We start from the raw sequence: 24645 nt of genomic DNA, 5'->3' as shown, positions 1-24645 counted from the left end.
TGTTGTAATATCACCTTTTTCATTTGTAATTTTTGTTATTTGGTTCTTCTCTCTTTTTTTCTTAGTTAGCCTTGCTAAAGGTTTGTTGATTTTATTTATCATTTCAAAAACCAACTTTTTGTTTCATTGATCTTTTGTATTGTTTTTCAGGTTTCTATTTCATTTAGTTGTGCTCTGAACTTCATTATTTCTTTCCATCTGCTAACTTTGGATTTCGATTGTTCTTGTTTTTCTAGATCTTTAAGGTGAAGTATTAGATTGTTTATTTGCCATCATTCCATTCTTCTGAAGTAAGCATTTAATGTAATAAATTTCCCTCTTAGTACTGCTTTTGCTGTATCCCACCAGTTTGGGTATGATCTGTCATTATTTTCATTAGTTTCAAGAAATTTTTTGATTTCCTGTTTAATTTCTTCTTGTACCCATATGCCACTAAGTAGAATGCTGTTTAATTTCCATGTGTTAGTATAGTTTCCATAGTTTGGTTTGATATTGATTTCTAATTTTAATCCATTGTGATCTGAAGAAATACATGGAATAACTCCAGTTTTCTTGAATTTGTTGAGACTTGATTTGTTACCTAACATGTGGTCTCTCCCAGACAATGTTCCATGTGCTGATGAGAAGAATGACTATTTTGAGGTTGGTGGGTGGAATGTTCTGTAGATACCTGCCAAGTCCAATTGGTCTAAAGTGTTGTCTAGATCTTGTGTTTCTCTATTGATTTTTCACCTAGATGATCTCTCCAATGTTGAGAGTTGGGTGGTTCAGGTCCCCTGCTCTTATGGTGTTAGTGTCTATCTCATTCCTTAGATCTAATAGTGTTTGCTTTATAAATCTGGCTGCTCTGACATTGGGTACATACATATTTATGATGGTTATGTCTTCTTGATGGATAGATCCTTTTATCATTATATAGTGGCCTTCTTTATCTCTTTTTATGGTTTTTGCTTTAAGGTCTATTTTATCTGATATATGAATAGCTACTCCAGCTCGTTTTTCATTTCTATTTGCATGATATATCTTTTTCCATCCTTTCACTCTTAGTCTATGTGTGTCTTTACAGGCCATGTGAGTCTCTTGAAGGCAGCATATTGTTGCGCCCATTTTTTAAATACAGTCACTCTGTGTCTTTTGAGTGGGGAATTTAATCCCTTTACATTTAGAGTTATTATTGAAAGGTGTTGATTTACTCCTAGCATTTTATTGATCTTTGTTTAGATGTCTTAAGTACCTTTTGTTCCTTTCTTCCTAATTTTCTATTTATCTTCTGTATTTGTTGGTTTCCTGGGGTGGTAGATAAACTATGTTTTTTCCTTATTGTTAGCATTTTTGTTTTGCTGGTAGGTTTTGTTCTTTCTTGATTATTCATAGCAGTGATGGTTGTTTTTGAGGTATCAAACTCATTACTTCCTTGAGAATTTCTTGTAAGGCTGGTTGTGTGGTAGTGAACTCCTGCAGTTTTTGTTTGTCTGAGAAATATACTATTTGACCTTCATTTCAGAAGCGTAGCCTTGCTGGGTAAAGTATTCTTGGCTGGCAATTTCTGTCCTTTAGTATTTTGAATAGATCATCCCATTCTTTTCTGGCTTTTAGGGTTTCTGATGAAAAGTCTGATGTTATTCTGACTGGGGCTCCCTTATAGGTGACTTGCTGCTTCTCTCTTGCAGCTTTTAAGATTCTCTGTCTTTGAGCTTTGCCAGTTTGACTATCATGTGTCTTGGAGAGGACCTTTTTGAGTTGAATATGTCAGGGGATCTTCCGGCCTCCTGAATCTGGAGATCTGTGACTCTCCCTATACCTGGGAAGTTTTCTGCTATTATTTCACTGAATATGCTTTCAATGCCATTTCTTTTTTCCTCCCCTTCTGGAATACTCATGATTCAGATATTTGAGTGCTTAAGGTTGTCTGTTATCTCTCTTAGATTTTCTTCAATTTTTAAAAATTTTTTTCTTTTTTCTTGTCTGCCTGCATTAATTCACACAGCCTATCTTCAAGGTCTGAAATTCTCTCTTCTGCTTCTTCTAGCCTGCTGGTTAGACTCTCTGTCATGCTTTTTATTTCATTGAATGAATCCTTCAGCTCCACAAGCTCTCCTACATTCTTTTTCAAGGCATTGATTTCTTTGTACATTTCTTCTTTCAGATCCTGTATATTTTTTCTCCTTTCATTGTGTTGTCTGAGTTTTCTTGTATCTGATTTAGTTTCCTTAGGATTCTTACTCTAAATTCTTTGTCAGTCTTTTCAAAGAGTTCCTGTTCTATAGGATCTAGAGCTTGAGAGTTATTATTTTCCTTTGGTGGTGATGTACTTTCTTGATTTTTCATATTTCTGGTATCTTTCCTTTGGTGTTTTGTCATTGTGGCAGGGGATATCACAGTCCACTCATATCTCCTTGATGTCTGGCTTGGATCCTGAAGGGACTGCCAATTCTGGGCAGCAGGAACTAGCCTGGGCTAGGGGTCCTGCGACATCTGTCTTTTCCAGCATGGCTGTCTCAGGGTGTATGGACCCAGAGGCTCTTAAGTCTCTCTAAGTGGTGAGAACCAATCTGAGCTGGAGGTCCCACAGTGCCTGCCTTTTCCAGCATGGCTGACTATGGGCGTGTGAGCCCAGAGGCTCTTGAGTCTCTCTAAGTAGCAGGGACCAACCTGGGCTGGAGGTCTCGCGGTACCTGCCTTTTCTGGCTTGGCTGTCTCAGGGTGTGTGGCCCCCGTGGCTCTCAGGCCTCTCTGGGTGGCAAACACTGGCCTGGGATGGGGTCCTGTGGCATGCGGCTCCCGCCTATTCTGGCACTGATCTCATGTCTCCTGTTGTTGCTTTTTAATAGTTGCAAGTTGGTCGCTTTGTGGGAGAGAGCAACACTAGGAACTGTCTACTCCACCATCTTGACCGGAACTCCCCATGCATGCAATCTTAAATAGCATTGTTGAATTCAATTTTTCTGAAATTTAATAGAAGAAAATGAGACATGTCAAACTTAAGGAATTTGTATAAGTCAAATAAATTTTCTTCATAAGAGAAATTCACCTCTAAGCAATCACTCTGAAGGTAGAAAAACACATATTATTAGGTTGGAAGATGTGTTAGGCAGGGTTCTTTTCTGCAAATGTCAGAAAACAACTGGCTGGCTTGAGCAGAAAAAGAGATTTTAAAAGAGACATAGTAGCTCCCAGAATGTGGAGAATATAGACTACCAGGTTTTAAGAGTAGCAGAGAGGGGCTGGGCAGTCCCGGTTACACCACAGGGGTCAGTGGGCTACAACTGGGCACTCAGGCCTTGGAACCTTGGCTGGCTGCAGCCACCACAAATGAACCTCACTACTGTCCCCATCTTTCCATCACTCCCTCAAGATTCAAGCCCCAGGAGGGTATGTCCGAGGCCTAGGTGTGGGGAGGGTGGACAGGAAGCCCTGGCCCACGGGCTGCTGTCCTGAAAGGGGCCAGTTCTCAGAAAACCAGGGCATTGCCCAACACAGGATGGATATTTCTACAAGGTAGCCACCAAAAATGTACCCATGGTAACCACTCCCTGCCCTGCATCCACGTGTGTTATTCTAGTATCGTCTTCATGCCTGTCCCCCCAAAAGGAAATAACGTAAATAAAACAAAACAGGATCAAATCAAATCTTCTACTTTCAGGTGAAGACCCGCGCCCTCCCTCCCACCAGGAAGAGGGGCCAGCGAGTCCACGATTACCGTGCCCACCTCCAGACTGCTGTCTGAAGTCCATCTTTCCCTTTCATTTTGTCATGATGTTTTGTCCACCAGGCTCCTGACAGCTCCACCCACAGCACAAATGTCCCTGCAGGGATGAATGAGAGAGGGTGGTAGGACTGGCCCACCCTGGGTGAAGGTGGTAAGAGGGTACATTTCCTGTGGAGAACATTAAAATAATCATAAAGCTAACTAAAAGTCTGCTTTTTATTACCACCACAGTGCGGCTCTTCTAGGCAATGTCCGTGATCACTCTTCCTCACCCGCCCTGTGGTGTGCTACGTCCCCCTTGACACCGTCCTTCCCAGCCCCTGGCATGAGCCACTGCCCCTCAGTCCACATGGATGTCCACCACAGGTCTCTCTCATTCCAGGCAAAGGGGACCTTGGGCTCCACCACTTCCTCATGCTTTGTGCCCCCACAAACCTGGTGGCCTTTCAGGACACTCAGAGCAGCACACTAGAATCTGCTGTAGGTCACCTCCAAACCCACAGGCCCACCACACATCACGTGCCATCCCAGGCAGTAGAAAATGCAGAGCACGGCAGTGCCTCCTTCACATTAGATGCACGCACCCCAATGTCTCAGAGCACTGGGCCCCAGAATCCCCGCCAAGGGATAAACCTCAGTGTTCTTGAACAGAATGTGTTCACCTCCCATCCTTTCACTTGCATGTGCCCTACCAAAATACACAGGGTGCCACACCATCCACCCAGGTCTTGTCGGTGTGATGTCACCATGTGGTGACTCAGATGGTCCAGTAGCGGGGGAAGATGATCCAAGTGCAGGGAGGAGCCTGAGTACTGAAGACCCTCAAGGCAGGACATGGAAGAGTCACTTCACAGTCAAAGAAAACTCTCAGTTGCAGGTGATGTGACTTTTTACATATAAATCTCAACAGAACAACATGCAAACTTAGAGTTTATAAAGGTTTCTAGAAACAATGTTAACTCACAAAATCACTAGTGTTTCTCCTTCCCAAATATACAGCAGTATAAAATTATAAAGCATGTAGGAATTAACCTGTCCAAAACAGCTCGATATTTATGGATTCAATTTTTAAAATCTAGAAAGGACATAAAAAGAGTTAGTAGGGCCGGCCCGGTGGCGCACTGCTACAGTGCGCCGCTTGGGAAGCGTGGTGGCGCTCCCGCTGAGGGTTCGGATCCCACATACAGACCGGTTCCCGCTCACTGGCTGAGCGAGGTGCGGGCGCGACACTGAGGGTTGCGATCCCGTTGCCGGTCCGGTCCGGTACGGGCGCGACACTGAGGGTTGCGATCCGTTGCCGGACATGAAAAAAGACAAAAAGGAAAAAAAAATAATAATAAATAAATAAAAAGAGTTAGTAAATGGAGAGATAGACCATGTCCATGAATGGGACAACTTAACATTGTAAAGATGTTGGGCCGGCCTGGTGGCGCACTGGAGAGTGCGGCGCTCCCGCCAAGGGTTCAGATCCCATGTGGAGACCGGTTCCCGCTCACTGGCTGAGTGCGGTGCGGGCACAACACCGAGGGTTGCGATCCCGTTGCCGGTCAGTAAAGAAAGACAAAAAGGAAAAAAAAAAAAACATTGTAAAGATGTCAGTTCACCCCAAAATAATCTAGAAGTTTTATAGAATATCAATAAAATTTTAAGGTATTCTGTTTTTTTTAATTTTCAATAAACTAATTCTAAAATGTACATGGTAAAATAATGGTCACATATGGCTAAGAAAAACAAATATCCCACCAGATATTATGCTTGCTACACCACAGTAATAACAATAGCATAGCAATGACAGAGGTCACTGGAATAGAATACAGAGCTCAGATCAAGGTGCTGTCACAAAGCATTGGTGAACCATGTGTGTGCACGTGTGCGTGTGCACGTGTGTGCATGTGCATGTGTGTGCACATGCACATGTGTGTGTATCACATCAGAGTGGGTGTCCACCTACTAGGGAGCAGCAATCATGGATGAAGGGAACAGATAAGATGGACAGGGTCTTGGTGGCCCATGGTAGTGTGCACTTTAACTGAGGATTACACTTCATGCTTCTGTCAGATGTAAATAAAACAAAACACACACAGGAATTGTGTGCTGAAAACTATAAAACACTGATGAGAGAAATCAAAGACACCCTAAATATGATACAACCCAGCAATCACAGTTCTGGGCATTTATCCTAAGAAAATAAAACAAAACTGCATTCACACAGAAACCTGGACAGATTGTTCATAGCAGCTTTGTCTGTAATAGGCCCAAAATGGAAACAACTGAAATATTCCTCAGTAGGTGATGTCCAAATGAACTGCTACCGGTGATGCACCACGGAATAAAAAGGAATGAACAGCTGATACACGCAGTGCCTCAGGTGCATCTCAAGAGCATTATTGGTGAGCAAGAAAAGCCAATCTCAAAAGGTCACATGCTATCTTATTCCATTTATATAATATTCTTGAAATGACAACATCATAAAGATGGAGGAAAAACTCGTAGTTTTCAGGGGTTCAGAATTGGGGGAGGGCGGTGAGAGGCTGGGGAGACTACGAATGGGCCGCACGAGGAGCCCATGTGTGGAGCAGGGACTTGATTCTGACCGCATTGGTGGTTACGTGGATCTGCACACACCTTACCAGTGTCATGGTCCTGGTCTGAAGTGGTGCTGTAGTTACATAAGATATGACCACTGGGGGAAGCTGGGGGAAGGGTTCACAAGGACTCCATGCACCGTATCTGCAACTCTTGAGAATCTGTAATTATTTTAAAATAAAAAGTAAAAAAAAAAAAAAAAAAAGACAGAAAAATCAAAGCTTTAAAAAACAAAAAAAAGCCCTCAACAAGCGAAAAGTTCTTTGAGGACTCTCTGCAGGCCCTTGATATTTGACCTGCCTAGACAAATGCTTGTCTCCTCATAGATCACAAATGTTTTCCTGGATCATACTGTGACTTTTTCCAAATATATTCATCTGTTGCCCTTACAGGTATTTTATAACTGCACGGCCACTGTCCCTGCCCTGTCCTAATTGTCAGTACCTCAGAATGTGACCCTGTTTGGAGATAGGGTCTGCAAAAAGATAAATATGTAAAGTGAGATCATTGGGGGGCCCTAATCCATAGGGCTGGTGTCCTATAAGAAGAGGAGATCAGGACATGGATATGCATAGAGGGATGACCATGTGATGACACAGGGAGAAGATGGCCATCTGAAAGCCAAGGAGAGAGGCCTCAGGAGGAACCAACCCTGTCCACACCTTGACCTTCGACTTCTAGCTTCCAGAGCTGTGAAATAAATACCTTCTGCCTAAGCCGCCCAGTCTGTAGCACTTTGCTATGGCAGCCTGAGCTGACTAATACACTGAGCAAACTGGGAGATGAGTGGGGAACCTGGGGAAGTGACACCTAGAGTGCAGGAAGCCAGCCAGGGAACTGCAACCTTGCTCAACAGAAGCCCCAGGACAAGGTCCTCCCTTGGCCAGGAGCTTCCCAGCTACGTCCTGCTACATCATGGGGCAGGGTCCCTCCCCCCAGCAGTCACACACCTCCTGGTGTGGCCACACTTTTCTGTCGGATGGAGGAATTCCAGGACCTCACGCCCTCTGCAGCTTTTCTGCGCACAGCATTTCCCCATAAGCCTCATTTGTATGCATGTGGCGCTCAGCTCTGGGACATGCTGCCCAGCCCCTGCATGTCCTCCTTCCCACACCTGTCCCTTCCAGCATGCCCAGTGCCAGGATTGTGTGACTTCCTGCCACCACAGAATGCCCCCTCCTGCCCATGATTGTATACACACAGACAGCCATCATAATGAACAGGACAGATGACCTTTTCTGGGGCTCCCCAAATCACACTATGCCAAGCTCAACATAAAACCAGAGTGGTGCCATTTCAACTGGGAGGGAAGTGAGGCTCACAGGGACAGGGTGACCTCTCAAAGGCACAGCACTGAGACCTTGCGTGTCCACCCTGTGTGTGTAATGGAAGAAGTGTTGAGCTTCATGAATGGGCTTCATCTGTACCACCTGGCACCCAGGACCTGGGATCTGTCATTACAGGGCATCATGGTCACAGCCTTTAACATGCGGTTGTTGAACTCAGTTCAAACCAAAAGAGGATGAGATCTGCCCCAATGAGGCCTCTTCCTCTGCAGGCTGGATGCTCCTGAGTGGCTTTTCATCAGCTTGTCAGCACTTGGCAGTGGCCCAAGTGTAGTGACCCAGCTATACAGGATGTGGCCCTGTCACCTGGGGCACGGAAAGGGCTCAGCCTTGCCAAGTCCAAGTCCGTGTCTGTGTCCAGGACCAGGGAGCACATTCTGGTGATTCCTGACTGGCCAACGCCTTAAGCTCAGCCAGTGCCTGCAAACAAGTGTGGCAGTTTGGTCCCTTTCCTGGTTATAGGTAAGCAACAGGTGGGAGAAGGAGTTTGGGTCAGTGGTGACAAGCCCATCAGCCCAAAGTGCCCTTCGTTCTGCTCCTCCCAGCACCGGCGCTCTGCCACATGTGGAGTGGAGTCTCACCTCAGCCAATGCTTCAGGTCACCCAGCAGAGGGGAAAGAAGGCTGCTGTCCCTGGATGTTCACCATGGGTCCACCCCTGCCCCTGAAATAGTGTGGAAATAGATGAAGACCACCCAAATGAGAAAAGCAAAGGCTGCTACTCAGAGCCTCCTACAGCAATGGAGACGGCAGCTGTCACCTGCACTCAGCAGAGCTGTGCAGGCAGGTCAAGGAGCAGGCAAGCTTCGTCGCGGGAAAAGAGACGGTCCAGGGGAGCCCTGGTGGAAGCCGTGGGCCTGCGGAAGTCGGGGTGCTGACCAGAAGTGAGGCTTCCTGTGTGGCTGTCTACGGGAGCACGTGGCTGCCCACGGCTGCTCCTGAGTTGGGAGAGGAACGAAGATTAGGGAAGTTTGAGTTACTAATCAAGTCCTGGCTGTTCGGGGCCAATCATCACAGGGACTGTTCTTTGGCTTCCTGGACTGTCACTAGAGACAGAGTCTGACTTCCTGCAGGTCTGACTCAGAGCAGGTGGCCTCTTGGGCTGGTGACTGAGATGGGTTGGCTTCCTGGGCAGGTGGTTGCAGGCTGTGGGTCAGGGCTGTTGTCCATGCATGGTCTGGCCACTGTCTGCTTCCACATTCAGTCTCTCAGTAACTAAACCAGAGACACGGGCAGACAGCCGGGCTGCCCCTCTCTCCTGCCCACCAGCTCCTGGTGCTGAAGAGCTGAGCCTGTGGACTCAGAGGACCCATGTGCAGCGGGGAAATGGCACAGGAGGCACGCAGACCTGTGACATCCCACCCACTCATGGCAGTCACGGCTCGTGCTTGGTTACCTATCAGTAAGAGTCATTTGGTTCATAGTCAGCCTTCCTTTTATGGCTGGAGCCTAAAATACCTAGTGTGCTCTGCACGCCAGTGGGCCTCTCTGCACTGTGGCCAGTTAGCCCCAAAACTGTTTTCTCTCCTGGACAAAATGAGTGGGAGCCACCGCCCCCTCCTGGTGACCTTGCCCCACCCTGAGCAGTGGCTGTTTTTCCCCATCTCTGGCTCAGGACCCCGAGCTCAGTGACTTCATGGCAGGCCACCCAGTGCAGGGACATTGGTCGGACTGGTTTCTCTCAGAGGACTCTGAGGAGGGAAGAGAGGATGGGAGGGCCCAGTGGGGAGGGACAAAGGTCCTCTGTGCGGCCGAGCTCTAGTCAGCTCCTCAGCCTTCTCCTAGGCCCATCCATGCGCTTCCTTGCAAGGGCCAGTTCTAGCAAGAACCCTGCTAAGTCAGTGTAGCAAGAGCCTTCCACCCGCCACATCTGATCAGGTGCCTCCTCCTCCCCCACCCCCAGGTGATGTCTGGCCACCCTGGCCTGCCTTCAGCAAGAATCCTGTTAGGTCAGTTTAGCCAGAATCCCCCTTACCCCAAATGTCACCTCTAGTCATTCCATCCATTGACCCCATGCCCTGCTCCTTGGCAGTAAAATCCCGCTTATCTGTGCTATGTCTGGAGTTGGGCCCAGTGTCCTCCCCCCACTGCAAGACCCCATGGCTGTGGTCCCTACACCTATCCTGGATAAAGTCTGCCTTATCTGCTTTAACAAGCATCATGAGTAATTTTTTCCAGGCAGAGAGTGCTCTGGTGGCCGAGTGCCTTGGTGGGGGACACTGCCATAGCAGCTGGCAGTGGGGCTGGCACCGCGGCTGGCACCGCTGAGCACTGACCAAGCTGGCCTTAATGTGCCCTCGGTTGACAAGCTTTTTCCTGCCTCCAGCCCCTGATCTCCCTTTTCTTAGAGCATTTTCTTTAGAAAACTTATTGTAAATTCTTTCTCTGTCCTTTTGAGATGTATGTAAATCTTTTTTTTTTTAGCAGCTTCTTGCCTGCTTTACAGCCCAGGAATGTCTTTCTCAAGGACCTGGGAACCCTCTCTCTGAAATGCAGTCATCAAAGGAGACAGTGTCCTTCTCTCTGGCTTCTGGCCTCTCTCCCCCACTGCAATAGCCTGGAATGAAGTCTTCTTGCCTGTTTGATGGGTGCAGTTTTAGCTTTGACAGCTCCATGGCCTTGGCTACATGTGGGCTATGCAGGCCTGACTGGCCTCACCTGCCTTCCAACACTGAGGTCCTGCCTGCAGAGACAGACCAGGACACAGGCAAGCCCTGACATCTGGGCACAGCCGGGGTAGCTCAGACAGATGGTGCCCACCCTCAGGCCCCAGGACCTGCCCTGCCCTGCCTCTCATCCCTGCCTCGCCTGCTCCACAAAAGCACATTTCTACAGAAAGTACATCTGCAGGACATGACAGCATTTGCTTATTACCATTAGGCCCACAGTGCGATTAGTTTAGGTGAAGATGTAGGCTCATTCCTCTGACTTTTATTTTAGTTCAATTATCTTTTTTCTTTGCCCTGAAAAAAAGAAAATTCTGACACGTACCTCAATTTTCCACCTACACAGTTAGCTTCTGCTAGACAATGCCTGTTCATGGAGGAAAAACTCCTGAATTTTAAGAAAAGCCCTAAGTACTTGGAGGCCACAGGTGTAAATGGGGCCTGATTCTAGACCCTGCTCTGGGACCGAGTTATCCTTTTCTCAGACATGCCCATCTGGAGGACTCAGAAGACTCGCCACAACCCCCAGGGAAGGCGTGACATCCAGGACCCGTGGTGGGAACCGGCTCTGTGGGGGAGCAGAACGGAGGGGCAAAAGGAGGACATGCCATCCAACCGCCTGGCGACAGCAGGCTGGGGCCCTGCTTGGGTTTTGTTTGTTTGAGGTTGGGTGTCGGTGCTGGAGTTGAACAGCGATCTCGTACCCAGAGGAGAAGAGCAGGACAGAGCCAGACATTTCCGCGCAGATGGTTTTAGGCGGTGTCTGGTGCTCTGGGCACAGACCAGCCGGCCCTGCAGCCACCTCGCACTCCCTGCGGGGCGGCCACCCTGCCAGGCCACTTAAGCACCTTTGCAGAGCGTGCAGGGCCTCATCCACTCGCTGAAGCGCTTGCCTTTGTTTTCTCCAGGACTTCCCTCCTCACGGAGCTGGCTGAGGGTGACGCAGGTGGCAACAGGAGCTAGAAGCAGACATCTCGGAAAACCCGCTGGATTCCAGATAAAGAAAAGAGGCTCCGTCTGAAAGCTCCTCCCAGGAAGGGCTGCAGGCCCCGCACGCAGCACAGGTGGCCCCGTTCTCACGTTCAGCCCCCTTATACGGTCACTTTACGGTCCTTTGAGGGGACTTCTGCCAAATATTTAAGCTTTGGCCTCCCATTCCTAAGCCACGTGCCGTCTCTGATAGCCAAGAGTCAACGATCCCACACTCTGCCTTGAGGTGCTGCGTGGTGGCTGCTTCAAAGTCGGCAGCAGCTGTATGAAGTTAGTGGAGAAAACATGGGAAAAGTTCCTAGAAATTGTTACAGTAATTGTCATTATGAAAGAGAAACTGATTCTTTTTTTAAAAGCTTCAGTTGTGATCTACACAAACCGTTGTGTTTATTATAGCCTTAGAACTGTTGGGAGGCTGTAATTCAGTACAATACCATTTAAAATACAATATAAAAACATGTATAGTATAAAATGTTTAAAAGTGGTAGCTGGGGTATCAGTGATGCTTGTAGCTTCCTTTAGGAGTAAAAGTGCAAGGAAAAGGCTACTCTGTGCATTTAACATTGTGCTGCCGGCGGAGCAGGAATCCGCACTCGCTACTCGGTGAGGCAAACAGTCCTCCCCGGGGCACCCATCCCACGCCAGCCACGTGGAACTGGCAGAGCTTTACAGCAGGAGCCCGATGCCTGACACACACACAGTTTCTCTTCCTGCAGCAGTGTCTTCCTGCTGCTCTTAGGGTAAACTTGAAACTCCCCACCTTGTCCTCAGGCCCTGCAGGGTGTGACTTTCCTGGCTTCCCTGGCCTCTCTCCCCACATCCCTGGGTGAGCACAGCCCCCTGCCCCGGCCTTTTCTCTTCCAGGCCAGGACAGGCACCCTCCTTCCTGGAATGTTTTTCATTATTTTTACTGGGTCGTTGTGATGGTTAATTTTATGTGTCAACTTGACTGAGCCACAGTATCCAGGTATTGGGTCAAACATTACTACAGATGTTGCTGTGAAGGTATTTTTAAAATAAGGTTAATGTTTAAATCGGTAGACTTTGGCAAACAGATGACCCTCCACAAGGCAGGTGGGCCTGAAAGGGTCAGCATGTGCACCCCAGACACACCATGCTGGCGTGAGGATTATTTGGAACTGGAGTCAACTGAGAAACAGCAGACACAGGACGAGCTCTCTGCCCTCTTCCTTTCTGCCTAAAAACAGAATGTAAACTTCCCCTTGTGAAAGTGTCCCCCACCTCCCTGTATCAGGGAGGCAAGAAGGGAAAACGATTTTGTCACCAGCAATGAGATGGCACCAAGAAAGCATGTCCTCAAACACACCCTCACCTTCCGCTTGTTTCCCCACTGTCACCTCCCCAGTTTGTGCCCCTAAAAGCCTGAGCACCATTTCCTTTGAATTGTCACTTCTCTAAAATGCGCTGTTCTCTGTTGAGATGCTGTGTAAGCCCAAGTCCTCAGCACCCTTTGAATCACTCATCTCTCAGTGCCGCGTATAAGCTCAGTGGCTCTCACATTAATAACTTCTGTTTTTCTTGTTAGTCCTTCTTCTGTCAGCCTAACTTGCAGGGCCCCATCCAATGAGCCTCAGATGTGTACAGGAAAAAGAATGTCTTTTCTTCTGCTGCAGGCCTCATTCAATCAGTCGAAGGCCTTGGGAAGGGGACTGACCGCCGAGGAAGAGGGATTCTGCCTCCAGACTGCCTTTGGGTCCAACTGCAGCAGCAGCTCTTCCCGGGTCTCCTGCTGGCCCCACCTGAGCCCAGACTTGCCAACTCCAAATTGCTTGAACCAAGGCCTCCATATAAACCTCTCAATGGATAGACAGACAGATAGGCAGATAGACAGACAGATCGATAGACACACATCCCATTGCTTCTTTTTCTCTGGAGAACCCTGGCCAATGTAGTCAGACAGCTGTCCTCAGCTAGCTCATTTAAAGGCGGTGGCCGAGACGGTGGCCTCTCTCCATGCCCATGGGTGTTTCTGCAACCTGGGGTTGCCCCGTGTATCTGCTCCCTGATTCCCTGATGCCTGAGGGGACTTGGTGGGCTCTCACAGCACAGCCCTCGAGCCATGTGCAGAATATCTGCTGGGTGGACGGGTGGATGGGGCATATCTACTTATTTTAACAACACACCTTCTTTGATGTAACTGTGGGGTTTGACTAATGCAACCTTAAAGCATAATAGTATTTGGAAGCTAATGCCAAGTTTATTTTTAGAAACTTGAACAGGCGGGCCGGCCTGTGGCTCACTCGGGAGAGTGCAGTGCTGATAACACCAAGGCCACGGGTTCGGATCCCATATAGGGATGGCCGGTTCGCTCACTGGCTGAGCGTGGTGCTGACAACACCAAGCCAAGGGTTAAGATCCCCTTACCGATCATCTTTTTAAAAAAAAGCTCACTGGCTGAGCGTGGTGCTGACAACACCAAGCCAAGGGTTAAGATCCCCTTACCGATCATCTTTTTAAAAAAAAAAAAAAAAGAAAAGAAAAGAAACTTGAACAGGGGCCTACAAGAGCTAGTTTTAGACAGCATCTCATTAATAACTTAAAACTCTTCTAATAACTCATTATTCCATTAATATAACATGAAAACCTCATTACTTATTGGTAACACACTTATTAACTCATTAGTCCCCTGAAACTCCCTTCAGGTTGTCCCTGGAAGTGAGGAAAGCAGGAGGTGATGCCCCGGCTCCTCCCGCCCTCCCGGAGCTTCGGTCCTTTGTCCCACCAGGGCCCACCCCACGCCCCCCAGCACTGCTCTCCAGCGCAGCTCACCAGATCACACTGGGTAGGGGGTCTTCCCCCTTTTCCTCCTCATTAGCATAATTCACAGGTATGGAAGGAAATCGAGTTGCACAGACAGAAAACTTTACAAGGCAAACCTCTGCCCCACTCAGCCCTCCTGGAATGCAGCTTCCCAGTAAAAGGACCAGAATGGCATAAAGATCACTTTAGACTGAAGGAAGACATGGGAGATACAGCAGATGCACATAGAAGTCTTCTTGGAGCTCCCCTGATCTGATTAAGGGCTGGGCTCTCAGAGAATGAAGCTGCCATAAGTCCCTTCTCTGGGGGAGCTTCTGGCCAGGAAGGAGACTTGCCTATTAGCCCCAGGATGAAAAACTGTGTAAACGAGCCCTACGGAAACCTTTAATACTTTCCCACCCAGGTCCAACCCCCACCCCGTTCATTACACTGACGTGTCACCCTCACCGCTGGCTGTTTGGGGAGCCTCTTCTTTTGGATTGCTCCTGAATACACTGGAAGTAAACTTCTCCACAGTGAATCTATTGTCAATTAATCTGCAGCCCCCACCACCACCGCCGAGACCTAAGCTGGCAGAGGAAAAGTTTTCCTCCCAACACCAGGGAGCTTCACGTTAATGCTTTCTGGTGGTGAACTCTTCTTTAAAATCTTACAATTGTCTCTTTGTTACTATTCTACAACACCTCAGTTTATTTTGATTCTTTCACTGCTTATCTTCACACCTTTTAATAATTACCCCAAAACTCCACTCCTTGTTTTGTCGACTTAATTTGCCACCACGTTCTGTGAAAACATTAGTACCTGATGCTCCGGGGCCAGCACAGTGCCCCCTGCTGGCTTTGGCCAGCAGCACTTCGATTTTCATACTGCTGAGGCTGGACACATTCTATCTGTGACCATACTGGGGTGTCAGTGTTTTTGTCCAAGTGCTGCTTCTACAGGATGAGGATCAGTGCACAGCAATGCATACATTGACTACTCTGTGAAGTGTGGTCATTATAAACCCAAGTGAAATAGTTTCCTCATGCAGATAGTTTTGAGTGTTGTTATCACTACAGTGAGTTAGTTTCCCCTATTTTGCCAACTGTGCCAAATTCTTGGTTGTCTGGATCTTGGAATGATCTTTTATAAGTACAACCCTGATCAATATTAAGGCTGTCCAGGAAACCATCACCCTAGAGTCAGTCTCCAGACCAAACATAATAGTCTTAACTCCAACCTGCCAAACATAAATGTGTTAAAAACCTGTGTCTTCATGTGCTGCATTTTCTTAAGTGTAAAATGCACTTTTTCCTCTTTATATTGAATCTTTGATCAGATTCTGCCCAAGAAAAATAAAATTTAATTTTAAAAAGCTTTCATCAAACATTAGGGGTTAAGGTTTTCTCTCTGTAACTGGATGTGTCATTAACAAGAACAGAACAGATGGGACAGGTCACTTAGCTCACTTGGGAGAGAATGGTGCTGATAACACCATGGTCAAGGGTTTGTAACTGTGGTACCATCCCACCCCCCAAAAAGAATAGTGCATACTTGGTCTCCATTTCTTATGTAACACATTGATGAAATATTATATGACCCTTGAGCTGGCCAATTAGCTCAGTTGGTTAGAGCATGGTGTTATAGCACCAAGGTCACAGGTTCAGATCCCTACACAAGCCAGCCACCAAAAAAAAAAAAGAAAGAAAGAAATATTATATGAATAGCTTGAATCAATAACTCAACCAGCTTTGTGTGGCTATTACTTGTCATAAACAATACAAGACACCATTTCCTCTGCCCCCCATACTTAAGGTTCTTTAACCATTGACAGTTCCATAGAGCTCAGTGTCCAACCCAGAATCAGTGCAAGAGCATGTTCTTCAACAATTTTTAAGCATGGAGTTTTCCTTTCCTTTCAATTTAATGGTTCTCGATAACTAGACCTATTTACTATGTGCACATGCAGGCAAAGAACCAGACGCAGAGCCAGGGCTGAGGCACTTCTGAGGTCTTCTGCATGAACGTAGGAGCTGGTGAGCGGGTGTGCTGCTCAGCATGCACAGTCCAACCTTTTTCTGAGTTAGCCACAACCGATAAGCAAATAAATAGTAGATCCATGCAATTTTTATTTGGGGGCATTTTTTAAAAATCACAGACAGAACTAAGGAGACATGAATGTGAAAAGGCAGAGAAAATGTAAGTGAGGGCTCAGACAGGGAGAATCAGACAAGAAGGGACAAGAAAGACAGTAGCAGGGAAACAAATGTCAGGATCACAGACACTTTCTTCAGCTGCCCCAAACTGTTGCTGATCTTGGAAACAACGCTCTTATGGTCAGTAACTGTACTGTTTCTGACTTTCAGAGTGCCACAAATAGGCACTGCGGTCCCCCTTCTTGGACCTTCTAAGCCCAGCTTTTATGCAGGGCCCAGTCAGCTCACCCTCTTGCATTCATCTGATGCCCAAGGCTCAGGACAGCATGCCACCTTCTGAGACCCTCATTCTTCCAAAATGACAAGTGCTGCTTTGAAAGTAAAAGAAATGAGAGTACGTGCTGGGCTGTAATTCTGTCATTGTAGAAATGTGCTTTCATGGATTGTCTAGTGCATTTTGACAACAGTCACACACGTTGATGTGGGAGATGACTGTCACCAACTTTCCTGTTTTTTGGAGAATGCTTGGAGGACAGAGTGTGTGCAGTGATGCCCTCAAGTCTCCCTCGCTGAGAACAAATAGTAACACTTTCAGATACCAGCACAAATATCAGAACAGATCTTAACCCAAAGTGCCTCTGAGGTGTGTGCATAGGGAAAGAGATGAAGAGAAAGTGAGAGCAACTCAGCTTGCAAGTGCTGATGGGACAATAGGCCTCACCAGTCATGGCTGTATTCCTGATCCCTTTTGGTGTATACAAGATGAAAACACTGACACAGGTACATTGGAAGTGTTTGGCTTGGATAAGCTAGTGCTCAGATTCAGGGAAAGAAGTCTGTAGAGCATAGAGTCACTAGTTAGAAAATGGAAGAGAGAGGCAAAAGGGGGAATCTAAGGAAATAAGACAACTGGAGTTCAACACGGACATGGCTGGAACACAGCTTTTAACCTAGGCAAAGCCTCTGTGCCAGTGGTTCCTGCACTTGACATGAATCAGAATCCTCTGGAGGCAGACAAAATGTAGAACGCCCACTACATGTGACTTTCAGTCAAGCAGTGAATCATTCGTTAGTGCTAACCATGTCCCATGCAATATTTGGGACATACCTATACTAAAAACTGGTGTGTTGCTTATCTACAATTCGCATTTAATTGTGTCCTGTATTTTTGTTTGCTCTACTTGGCAGCCCCACAGACAATGCCTGTCCAAACACTGATTATTGGGCCCCACACTCTGAGTTCCTGAGTCAGTGAATATGGGGTTGGGCCTGAGAATCTGCATTTCTGACCAGTTCCTGGATGGTGATGATGCTTCTCATCCAGGAATACACTTTGAGAATTGCTGTGACAAAGTCTTTCCCACTGTAATGACATTGCTGTTACTTTGGTGACCCTGCCCTGGGGACCTCCCACCTTAGGGATGCTCTGTGAATGCTGGCTGTGTGCCCTCTGCCACTAAATCTCCCAGCTTCCCCGGGACGCACAGGCCTCTCCATTTTAAAGCAGAAGCACCAAGTGCTCCTGCGAATTAACATGCTCATTTGGTGCTCATTACATTTAAGTGTGCATTTACATTTAATTTAAAGGGCTCATTTTTCCACACTGGACCGTGGCCCCATCCATGCCGGATCTCTTGAGAGTACTCAGTCCAGAAGCACAAGGCAGGTGAAGGGGGTGGCTGGCTGGTTGTTGGTAGTAGCGGCTCTGTCCATGGTGACAGACACACAAGAATAGGTCACCACTGCATTGCTCAACATTTGCTTCAGATGAGCTCTTTCATACCGCAGGAAACACAGCTACCGGTCTTTAACGAAAGACATTAGTGCTGTATCAACATAAGCAATTTCACTGCTGACCACTTTACGTTTATCAATGTCCTGTTCATTGGAAGTGAAACACCTGCTCCCGCTACTCTAACCAGCCAAAGGCACTCCATGCAACTGGTTAATAACTGGCTGGACTTTGTCCTCTTCAGAAGGGATGCACATGGTACAGTTGTTGAGTCATGGACTCACTTTCTGACAAAGCCTTCTCCATGTCACTCCTGGCTGGAAGCCATGTCAGTTAGTTTGCTAGGGCTGCCATAGCACTCCAGCCTCTGGACCCCCAAAATTCATGTGTTGAAGTCCCAACTCCAAGAACCTCAGAATGTGACTATATTTGGAGACACATTCTTTAAAGAAGTAATTAAGGTTAAATGAGGTCGTTAGGGTGGGCCCTAATTTAATCTGACTAGTGTCCTTGTTAGAAGAGGAGATAAGGACACAGACACTTACGGAGGGGTGCCCATGTGAGGACACAGGGAGAAGATGGCCACCTACACGCCAAGGAGAGGCCTCAGTAGAAACCAACCCTGCTGTCACCCTGATCTTGGACTTCCAGCCTCCAGAACTGTGAGAAAACAAGCTTCTGCTGTCTCGGGTACCCAGTTTGTGGTAGTTTGTTACAGGAGACCAAGCAGAATGAGACATCATGTGAGTGCGGACTTTCCCTTACAACGAGGAGGCTAAATAGCACACGCCCCAGATGTGACCACGACAATCTGGATTCCATTTGAAAGAGCAGGAAATCGCCACCTTAAATTCACCTGTCATTGAGGATCTCAGGTTGTCTCTCTCAACAGACTTTACTGTTTCATACTTCAGCTCCTCTCTGAGCCAAACCAGAGACCACAGACAAGCACTGTGAGGGGTGAGCCCCAGCAGTGGACAGAAACTGCCCCCCACCTCCTGCCCCCTCCGGAGCGGTCACCTGCTTCTGCCAAGAATCACCCCTGCAGGTGGCTCCACACTCGCTCCTCCCCCTTCCTCTTCCTTGCAACATGCATGACTCATTTCTCCTCATCTTGGCATCGACAAAAGGCAATATTCTTTGCTAATTTAAAGTGTGATGAAACATAGAGAGAAAAAGATTTCTGATAAACATTCTTTGCTAATTAAGTGTTTAGAAATCTGCTTGTATCAATATACTTAGACATTTCTCCCTGTGCCTTTTATTTCCTCTAGAATTTTTTTTCCTCCACAAAGGTGCACTCTTGATAACTGCTTTCCCCACATCACTTAGAAAACTGCTAGAAATCATAAATAAAATTTATAATGTAATTATATAGCTTGTAATGAACACTTAAGATTCTTGGACAAAAACTCACAGGGTATACATGTAACCAAAGTTTTTGAAAACTTCAATCCTGTGGTCCCCATCTAGTTAATAAACATTGTATTTATTCATGACTCCTGCTTTTAATCATCATCCTAACCTATACCACTCAAAATCACAATTTATTAGCTTTCTCTTATATAATCAGTTACATATTTAATTTGTTTCCCTCCTCCCAAAATGGCAACCATCTTCTCTGATTGACCTAGCCGAGTCACGCAAAACCTTATGACGACCTCGTTGTCAGTTTCAAGCATATTTTAGTTTTACATAGAAATGGCTCACGTTGCATTGTGCAAAAAATGAGGTGTTAGGATGAAGGATGATGGACGATGAGGAAATTAATTTCACAAGTAAATGGATCCTCTGTTGATTCTGACAGACAAACTGTAAGAACAAGAAAGCAAAAGCAAGACCTTTCACATTCCTCAGCTCTATTTTGCATGTGTCGATGGCTTTGGTACCAAAAGGTCCCTTATGAGATAAGGACTTATAGTTCATTACTGCTTTATTCATTACGAGTTTATTTCATTTAATATTTTATTACCTTTGAAGTGTGAATGCCACAGCCAAGGATAGGTCATAGCAGTTTAAGGTGAGAGTCCTCCTACCTAAACAAGGATGTTAATGGGAGGTGGGAGAGGGTCTCTGGCACAGAGGTGCCCATGTAGGAGAGTGAGCTGGGGATTGGACAGCATGGAACGCCCTGTAGGACCTGGTGATAGCTCAGTCCTGGCGCTCCCCCTGTGCCCCTTAGTGGACAGCCTCTGGACCAGCAGCATCCACATCACCCGAGAGCTTGTCAAAAATGTGAATTCTCAGGCCCAACCTGGGCCTGCAAGGCCAGAAACTGGAGGAGGAGCTCAATGATCTGTGTTTTAATGAGCCCTTGGGGATACACCCATTGCATGTTCAACCACTGTGCTATTCTAAACATGGACCAGGAATTCAGCTCTAAGTGCAGAGCATGGCCACAACCAATATATAAGGATAAGTACAAAATTCAAACTATCCATAATAGATCGTACACCAGTCTTTTTAAGGAAAATCATTCTGGATACAAGTCTAAAAGCAATACTCTGGGAGTGTGGGTTCTAACAGAGTGGACACTGAGCAATGTAAAGACTGATATACTGTCATGGGTTGAACTGTGTCCTCCAAATTTCACCTGTGGAGTCCTAACCCCCAGAAGCTCAGAATGTGACTGTGTTTGGAGACAGGGTCTTTAAAGAGATAATCAAGGTAAAATGACATCGCATGGGTGGGCCTTAATCCAGTCTGACTGGTGTCCTTATAAGAAGAAATTAGGAAACAGACACACTCAGAGGGCTGAGCATGTGAAGACACAGGCAGAAAATGGCTGTCTACAAGCTAAGGAAAGAGGCTCACGGGAAGCCAACTGTGACACCTTGATCTTGGACTTCCAGCCTCCAGACTGTGAGACAACACACCTCTGCTGTTTCAGCCCCCTAATCCATGGTACTTTGTTTTAGCAGCCCTAGCAAACTCATAACACACTCAACAACATTCTTCAACAAACACAAAAGTGGCTTCAATTGGGACTTCCTTTTCCCACCCTCAAAGCATGAAAAGGTCAAATATCTATGTATAAACAGAGGAACACACTTTTCCCAAGGAGGCATCACTTTCACACAAGTGGAAATTGCAAGTTCCTCTACCCATTCCATGCTTCTCATCCAGAGATGAGTACAGGTGGGATTAGAGTTAGGGCAAGAGAAACAGGTGCCCCTTCCTCGTGGCACACACCAACAATCCCACAGATGATGACAAGAAAAAAGTACTGGCCATGGGAAGCTCATAATGCAGACTCTGTGTAACGTACTGTAATCCCACAAAACCAGAGTCTGTTCCTGTTATATCACACCAGTGAATCGTCCACTTACCTTGACACATTCTTCCAGAGCAAAGTAGCTTATGGAGAAACAGTCCTCCCATGAGGTGTTAACTTCTACTGGGTACCTAATTAGTCTTATTGTTGAGGTTTTATGTTTGGAGAGTAAACAGATAAATTAGGAAACTGAGATTGTAAACATGACCATGGAAGATCAAGACTAAACACAACAGCAGCTTTCTGAGAGAGCTGGGGCATTTGTGGAGTGTCAAAAGGGCTGGCCACCCACAAGCACTTGAGCAGCTCCCCTCCAGGACCCAGACTCTGGAGTGCTGCCTCTGGAGCAGAACTGCCCTCTGCCAAGTGTTGCCCCTTTCCTGGGGGAAGCCTGGAGTGCAGACTCTGGAGCAGAACTGCCCTCTGCCAAGTGTTGCCCCTTTCCTGGGGGAAGCCTGGAGCCAATGACTGTTGTATGTGGGGTACAAAGTCAGGCAACTCAGAGGAGCCCACCTCACTCAGAGCCTATTTCTTGACAGCAAGCTATGGAGAGGGTGGCACCAGGTTGGGGACATCCAATGTCCTTCAACGGTGCTGCATGAAAAGTGCCAAGTGGTGTGAAACAGGACTCTGGATTTGGGGGCAGTGGGCAGTGCCTCGAGAGAGCCTGTGACATCAGGGCACCTGCTGCTCTGGCTTTCATAGAGACATTTGCATTCTTCTCTAGAAATGGGGCAAGAGACACACACTAACTCTCTCTAGCTGACAAGTGTGTGTTTCTGCCACGAACTAACAGGTGCTGCTGGACTGAAATGCAGGAGAGCTTGCAGCGGATCTCTGCAGTTCACTTCCTCTTTACAATGTGAATCGACTCAAACTGGACCTTCAAGTGGAAGCCTCTTAATTAGATGATTTCCTCTTTCCCACTGATGTCTTTTTGTCCCATGCTGGGTATTCAGTCCTGAACGAGTGGCTTTGAGAACAAGTTTCAAAGGGAAGTAAAATATAAGCAAACAAGCAGGCCACGAATTAGCTACTGACTGACTGAGTGCCACAATGTTCAACAGATTAAGAGATATTGCCAGGGGCCGGCCCGGTGGCGCACTGGATAGTGCGCCGCTTGGGAAGCACGGCGGCGCTCCCGCCCGAGGGTTCGGATCCCACATACAGACCGGTTCCCGCTCACTGGCTGAGTGAGGCGTGGGAGCAACGCCGAGGTTTGCAATCCCGTTGCCGGTCCCCAGTCCGGTACGGGGGCAACACTGAGGGTTGCGATCCGTTGCCGGACACGGAAAAAAGACAAAAGACAAAAAAAAAAAAAAGAGATATTGCCAAAGTATTTCTGCACTTGCAGCCTATCATGCAGGCAACGTGGGAAAAAGACATTAAATCTGCACCAATTTTCAAGTAGCCTTCAGTGATATTCACAATGGGACGTAAGCAGCCCATTTCTTATCCCCAGAACATACCTAATCTCTTCCTGTCCTTTACAGACTTTGCATGAATAAGTCCCTCCCATTACCCCAACCCTAATAAATTTCCTCAGCCCTTTCTAATCACTGCAAGTCAATACAATTTTGACTCTGGTGACCTCTGCTACATGGTGGCTGGGCCATCAGTGGGGTTAGAGATTCACCGACTGCCACATACATCCCTACTGAGATTATTTCTGTGGTTCAGGAATATGATATATTTCCTCTTTGGCACTTAGAAAGATTTCCTCAGCCCTTTCTAATCACTGCAAGTGTATTTCGTGAAAGAGCTGTGTACTAAAGGCTGATTGGTGCACTTAAAAGATTTTTTTTATCAAACAGTCTGGCTTATTATCTGTGAATGTATTACTTGAGTCTTTCTTCAGACAAAATTCCTACTGGGACACACACACACACGCACACGCACACGCACACACACACACACACACACACCCTCCTCCAGCACCACCACCACCACCACCAACACCAACAGCTTCTCCCCTTCCCAGCACACACAATTCTCAGCACTATTCTGCCCATATGCTCTTTGGCTTCATTCCCTCATATGCAAATTTAGCTCAGAACCAGCAGCTTATTAAAGGATTTCAAGATGTTTAGCACATGCATGAGGAAGAAACACCAGGGTCTGGAAGCAGATCGGATTCCCGTTTTCTTCTCAGCTGTTTATTGAGTAAGGGTTGTGACTGTCTCTGCCTTCAGGCTGTAAGTAGGAAGGCTACTGACCCTTCTACAAAAATAACCCTTTTTTTTGGCAGCTGGCTGGTTTGGGGATCTGAACCCTTGACCTTGGCATTATAGCACCATGTTCTAACCAACTGAGTACAAAAATGTATGTTTAGGGCTGGCCAGTAAGCTCCATTGGTTAGAGCAAGGCCTCATAACAACCAGGTAAAGGGTTCAGATCCCACACCCAGCCAGCTGCCAAAAAAAAAAAAGAGATTGAAAGACAAAAATGTATGTTTAAATGTATGTTTATTGCCTCTAGATCTCTTTAATTAATGTGTCTATAAGTCAAGCTTAGAACCAAATACTCTCCTCTTATGAGTTTGCCACTTCCTCCATATATTATACTCACAAAATGTCATTAAAGAAAGTGAGACTCGGGGCCGGACCGGTGGCGCATGGGAGAGTGCGCCGCTTGGGAGCGTGGCGGCGCTCCCGCTGAGGGTTTGGATCCCATGGGTGCGGACGCAGCACCGAGGGTTGCGATCCCGTTGCCGGTCCCCGGCACGGGCGTGACACTGAGGGTTGCGATCCCATTACCGGTCAGTAAAAAAGACAAAAAGGAAAAAAAAAAAAAAGAAAGTAAGACTCGAGCAAGATGGCGACGGGTCTGGAGCAGGCATGCCAGAGGACAGAGCAAGCCTGAGAAGTGTGCGCTCTGCTGCCAGAGTACTATTTGCATTTCCAAGAGCAACAAAAAACAAATAAACCACTGATCAACTAATCTACAATGAAAAAAAGCAACTACAGTCTCGAGGTTTTAGGGCCGATGCAAAAGAAGATTCCTGAGGGCGCCCCAACCGTGCCGGGAGACTGAGCAGCCCAAGGCAACAAAGGCTAGGAAAGACGGCAGTGGCGATGCAGAGACGGAGAGGAAGGCGGGGGACCGGCCCAGCTCTGGGAGCTTTGTGAGTGACCCCCAGCCCAGCCCCGCTTGGGGGGCTAAGGCCTGCCTGGCCCCCGCTTACCACACCAGGCTAGGTGCCTTCATCAGCGCTGCCTCTATTTTCTCCGTGGGGGCAGAGCTGGCCGGCTCAGATCAGGCAAGCAAGCCATCTTCGCTTGGTGTGGCTCCTCACTGAGCCGTGCCACTTGTGTGCCTCAGCGCGGGGCCCCCCAGGGCCTGTGGACCGGCCACCAATCCCACTCCACCCACGGATCTCTGGCGGGGCTGGTGGCGTGGGGAGCCCCCGGCCAGCGTCGGGAGGGCA

The 24645-nt window shown here is 47.2% G+C and overlaps 1 long non-coding RNA gene across 1 annotated transcript; it reads right to left on the bottom strand.

The window, feature by feature from the left end:
* Positions 1 to 2389: 2389 nt before the first annotated feature.
* LOC103609312 lies at positions 2390 to 6452 on the bottom strand. Its single transcript, XR_552119.1, has 3 exons — positions 6335 to 6452; positions 3710 to 3806; positions 2390 to 2945 (listed from the first exon to the last, which is right to left on the bottom strand). It is a non-coding gene; the product is annotated as an uncharacterized LOC103609312 (long non-coding RNA).
* Positions 6453 to 24645: the final 18193 nt, after the last annotated feature.

This window comes from Galeopterus variegatus, unplaced genomic scaffold (genome assembly GCF_000696425.1).
Source record: "Galeopterus variegatus unplaced genomic scaffold, G_variegatus-3.0.2 Scaffold9461, whole genome shotgun sequence".
Taxonomy (NCBI): Eukaryota; Metazoa; Chordata; class Mammalia; order Dermoptera; family Cynocephalidae; genus Galeopterus; species Galeopterus variegatus.
The sequence above is the reverse complement of the archived record's forward strand: the minus strand, read 5'-3'. Positions and strand labels throughout refer to the sequence as shown.